This window comes from Artibeus jamaicensis, unplaced genomic scaffold, assembly GCF_021234435.1.
Source record: "Artibeus jamaicensis isolate MK-2021 breed Jamaican fruit bat unplaced genomic scaffold, CSHL_Jam_final scaffold_1964, whole genome shotgun sequence".
NCBI classification, from domain to species: Eukaryota; Metazoa; Chordata; class Mammalia; order Chiroptera; family Phyllostomidae; genus Artibeus; species Artibeus jamaicensis.
Window position 1 is genome coordinate 26328288 of NW_026522030.1, and position 6000 is coordinate 26334287.

Below are 6000 nucleotides of genomic sequence, written 5' to 3' on the forward strand. Positions count from 1 at the left end.
TGGCACTGAGGCCACTACCAGTGTAATGAATAGAACAGGGAAGGTTTCTGTTTAAATGAAGCTCAAAATACAAAGCAGGACATAATGGCTCTGGTAAAAATATAGAAGGTACTAAAAGAAAATAGAGGAAGGGCTTTAGACTCTGAGGGGTAAGGGAAATTTCCCTAAGAAGGATCCCCTTGTATCTTAATTGGAACATTGGCTTTCATAAACTAGAGGAATAAGAGGAGTAGCTGTTTAGATAAAAAAAAATCCAGTGCCAAAGGTAAGAAGTGGCAGCAGCATCATACACCCAGGGAACTGCAAGAAATTAGTAATAGGCTTAGCATTTTGTGGACTCTTAAGTATTTGATGAGAATGAAGATGTGCTAGGCCAAAGGATAGGTAGAGGTGAAAATAGGAGGGTGGCTAAGATCACAAAGGGGACACACTAAGGAATTGAAAGAGTGGGGAGAGCTAGTTACATTCTGTCTGTATGATTCCTGTAGCAATTAGATTGGTTTACTTTTGCTGCCCCCAAGCCTGTTCCTATAGATACAATAGTATGAATGAGGTACCAAATACCAGAAGAAGGTGAAAAGCTCATTAAGCAGCACTAATTATTTTCAAATAATTTATTGTTGTTAGATATACTGGTAGACACTTATGCATGACATTCCTTTTGAAAACTGCAAGGCTCGTGAGGAAAATATGGACTGTCACTGTGTCTTAAGCATTTTTGAAAATATAGCACAGCCTTTTAGGCCTGACTGGTAGGTCCAGTACTGGCCTGTGAACCAGAGGGTCTAGGGTTGGATTCCCAATCAAGGCACACGTTTGAGTTGCAGCCCAGGACCCCAAAGGGGGCCAGCCAGAGGCAACCACAATTGATGCTTCTAATCCTCTTTCTCCCTGCCTTCCACTCTCTCTGAAAATAAAATAGAATCCTTCCAAGAATTCTTTTCAAATTGGCAAGTGTCACACTGTTAGCTTTTTTCTTTTTCAATATGGTTTTTGGCTATGTGGGGTCCATTGAGTTTTCATGTATGTTTTAGAAATAGCTTATGATTTTCTACAAAAATCAGGTGGAATTTTTTGTCCTGTGGGTTAATTAATTTATTTAGAAAGGAATGATTTGTGGAGGAAAAAATAGGACATGTAAGTATGGAATAAGAAATAAATACAAATATAAGGTGTATTTCCAGTTGTTTTTAATACTACTTTTAAAAGCACAACACTGAGCACACAGAACACCATGTAAAAAACAACGCATTAAAGGTTGAGCATCAAGGGATTCCTTTAGACAAGTCTGAGGATTCCATCTGTGGTATTTGGAATGTACCCTGCAGTCCTTGTCTCTGGATAGATCACTGGGTGTGTGACGCAGTCTGTGCTTTAACCAGGTAGGAACAGGACAGTGCCCTTTGGCCCAGGCAGAAGCAGGTGAAGTCTTTGGTTTCTTGTGTCACAAAACCATCAGAGTTGCCCCCTGCAAAGGGGGGCCTGGTGGGGTTGTGCTTACTCTCAAACCCCTGCCCGTAGGGCCCAGGGTTCTTCTCTATGTTGTCCTTGTCCAGCGCCTGAGCAGCACACTCCCCTGAGGCCTGTTGCATTACCTCTGACACACCAGCATTTTTGAGCAGTGCCATTTGGTCCCATTGACTCTGTAACTCTTATTTGGAGGCTATTGGAATTTTAATAGTATTAAGTCTTTCAACGGGTGAACATGGGCTGTCTTTCCATTTATGGAGAACATCTTTAATTATTTTTAATGTGTTTTGATTAAATTCATCCTTAAATATTTTATTCCTCTTGATGCCATTGTAAATGTATTTGTTTTTATAATTTCAGTTTCAGATGTATAGGGAACTATACCTAATTTTTATATATTGATTACAATTTGTTTTTGGTGGATAGTAAATTTGGGTTAGAAAGACACCACTCTATGAATGAGGAAACTTAGGTATCATGCTCCCACAGAATCTGACTTAAGTAGAAATCCCAACTTTTGTGTTGCAGATAAATTTTTAGCTGAGTATTTTAATGTTATTCCTTTAAGAATTCATTCCAGATTTCCTATTGGTATGTTAAGTGTGAGAATAACAGGTAAAGCACAGCTGCACATCTCGGCATTTGTAGTCTAGTCTCTTGTCTGTCATGTATTATTTTTTTATGCGTGAAACACAAAAGGAACAATCCCAGCTCCCCATCTTTCTAAAATATGAATATACTTTATATTTCAGATAGCTACATGTTTTAAAGATGAATGGTAATTCAGAGAAGTTAATGTATTTTACAATTTCTATGGGTTTGTCTTATGCTAAGTGCTCATTGCTAAAGGAAAAGGTTTAATCACAGGCTCACCACCAAGGAGCATATAGTGTGTTGAGGAAAGATGGATAATAACATTGAGACCATTCGAATGCGTACATTGAAGCTACCACCAAGCAACTAGCAGTTAGTAGAACACATGAGATTTCTGTTTTATTAAGGCTCAAAATACAAAGGAGGACAAAATGGCTGTGGAAAAAACATATTGGGTACTATGAGAATATGGAGGAAAGGCTTTAGACTCATCCTGGTAAGGGAAACTTCCCTAAGAAGGTACAAATTGTGCCTTAATGGGAACATTGGCTTTCAGAAGCTACAGGAATAAGAGGAGTAGCTTTTTAGATGAAGAAAGCACATTGCCAAAGCTAAGAAGTGGCAGACAGCATCATATACTTGGGGAACTGCAAAAAGTTAGTAATAGTCTTAGTACTTTGTGGACTTCAGGTAAGTATCTTCTGAGAATGAATTAGTTCTGGGCCAAAGGGATGGGTGGAGGTGAGGATAGGAAGGTGGCTAAGATCACACAGGGGACACACTAAGGCACTGAAAGACTAGGGAGGTCTAGCTACATTCTCTCTGTATGATTCCTATGGCAATTGGACTAGTTTAATTTTGCTGCCCCCAAATTTTTTCCTTTAGACACAAATGTGAGTAAGGTACAAAATATCAGAAGAGGATGAAAAACCCATTAAGTAGTGCTGTTTATTTTCAAATAATTTATAGTTGTCAGGTATACCTGTAGACACTTGTACGTAACATTCCTTTGGACTGCTGTGAGGGTCCTCAGGAAATGATGGATTGTGGTTTTGTCTAATTATTTTTGAAACTATAAAATAGCCTTTCAACCATGGTTGGTGTGGCCCAGGGGACTGAGTGCTGGCCTGTGAACCAAAGGGTCTAGGGTTGGATTTCCAGTCAAGGAACATACCTGGGTTGCAGGCCAAGACCCTGCAGTGGGCCAGCCAGAGGCAACCACAGTTGATGCTTGTGACCCTCTATTTCTCCCTGCCTTCCCCTCTCTCTGAAAATAAAGAAATAAAATCCTTCAAAAAAATCTTTTCATGTTGGCAAATGTCATACTATCAGCTTTGTTTTTTTCAATATAGTTTTTGACTATTTGGGATCACTTGAGTTTTCATTGTGTGGCTTAGGAATAACTTACAATTTCCTGTGAAAACCTGGGTGGAATTATTTGTCCTGGGGATTAATTAATTAATTAATTAATTTATTAAAGGAATTATTTGAGGAGGAAAAAAAGACGGGCTATGTGAGTATAGAATAGGAAATAAATAACAAATGTAAGCTGTATTCCTAGTTCTTTTGCTACTGCTTTTAGAAGCACAGCACTAAGCACACAGAACTCCATGTGAAAAACAATGCATTAAAGGTTAAGCATCAAGGACTTCCTTTAGGCAAGGCTGAGGATTTCATCTGTGGTATTCGGAATGTACCCTGCATTCCTTGTCTCTGGATAGATCACTGGGTGTGTGACGCAGTCTGTGCCTTAACCAGGAAGGAACAGAAGAATGCCCTTTAGCCCAGGCAGAGGCAGATGAAGTCTCTGGTTTCTTGTGTCATGTAACTATCAGAGTTGCCCCCTCCACTCTGTGGGATGGGGTCCCTGCTGGGGTTGTAATTCCTCTCAAACTCCTGCCCTTGGGGCCCAGTGTCCTTCTCAGTGTTGTCCCCATACACCACCTGAGCAGCACTCTGCCCTGAGGCCTGTTGCATTACCTCTGACACACCACCATTTTTGAGCACTGCCTTTGGGCCCATTGAGTCTGTAACTCTCATTTGGAGGCTACTGGCATCTTAACAGTATTAAGTCTTTCAATCCATGAACATAGGATGTCTTTCCATTCATGCAGAACATCTTTAATTCCCTTTAGTGTGTTTTGATTAAATTCATTCCAAATATTTTATTCCTCTCTATGCCATTGTGAGAGGATTTGTTTTTGTTACTTCAGTTTCAGATATGTAAGGAATTACACCTAATTTTTGTATATTAATCACAGTTTGTTTTGGTGAATGGTAAATTTGTGTCAGAAAGACACCACCCCAAGAATGAGGGAACTTAGGTATTATTTACCCATAGAATTTGACTTAAGTAGAAATCCCAACTTCTTTGTGGTTGTTGATAAATTTATAGCTGATTATTTGAAGGTTACTCCTTTAAGAATTCATTCTAGTTTTCCTATTGGTAGGTTAAGGGTGAGAATAAGAGCATAAAGCACAGCTGCACAACTTGGCATTTGTAGTCTGTGGTCTCAGGTCTCTCGTGTCTATTTTTTTCCACATGTGAAACAAAACAGGAACGGTCCCTAGAACCCCATCTTTCTGTAATGTGAGGATACTTTATATCTCAGATACCTACTCTTTTTAAAGATGAATAGTAATGCAGAGAAGCTAATACATATCACAATTTCTACACTTGATCTTAGCCAAAAGGCCAAGAAGTGATGTCACAATTTCTAATGGCTTTCCTTATGCTAAATGCTAACTGCTAAGGGGAAAGGTTAATCACAGGCCCACCACCAAGTAGCATATACTCTGTTGAGGAAAGATCCTTAATAACATCGAGATCACTGAAAGCATGCAGTGAGCCTGACACCAAGGGCACTACCAGTGTAGTGAGCAGCACAGGGCGGGTTTCTGGTGTTAAGGGGTTCAAAATACATACCAGGACATAATGGCTCTGGTAAAAACACAGAAGGTACTATCAGAATATGGAGGAAGGGCTTTAGACTCAGGGGTTAGGGTAACTTCCTGAAGAAGGTGTCTGTCCTGTCTCACTGGGAACATTGGCTTTCATAAGCTACAGGAATAAGAAGACTAGCTGTTTGGATCAAGAAACCCCACTGTCAAGGCCAAGATGTGGCAGGAGCATCATATACTCAGAAGACTACAAGAAGTTTCACAATAGACTTAGCAATTGTGGACTCCAGGTAAGAAACGGCTGAGAATGAATTAGTTCTGGGCCAATGGGATAGGTGGAGGTGAGGATAGGAAGGTGTCCTAGATCACAAAGGGGACATACTGAAGAACTGAAAGAATAGGGAGAGCTAACTATATTCATTCTGTATGATGCCTATAGCCATTGGATTGTTTTACTTTTGCTGCCCTTGAGCCTTTGTCTTTACATACAATAGTATGAATGAGGTACAAGATACCAGAAGAGGGTGAAAAACACATGAAGTTGCCTACTGATTTTCAAATTATTTATAGGTGTTAGATATATCTGTACTCACTTATGCATAACATTCCTTTTGCTGGGCCCTGAGGAAAGTATGGATTGTTATTGTGTCTAGTGGTGTGTGAAAGTATAGCATAGCCTTCGCACCTAGCCTGTGTGTCTCAGTGGACTGAGTGCAGGCCTGGAAACGAAAAGTTCTAGGACTGAACTTTGACTGGATTCCCAGTCAAGGCTCATGCTTGCATTGCAGGCCAGCACCCTGAAGAGGGTCACCCCAAGGAAACCACACATTGATTCTTGTCTCCCACTAATTCTCCCTGCCTTCCTCTCTCTCTAAGACATATAAATAAAATTTTTGAAAAAATTATTTTGCTGTTGGTGTCAAACTATGAGCTTTGTTCTATCAATATGGTTTTTAATCTTTATGGGTCCCTTGAGTTTTCCTCTGAGGTTTAGCAATAGCTTATGATTTTGTGCAAAAACCTGGTTGAAATTCT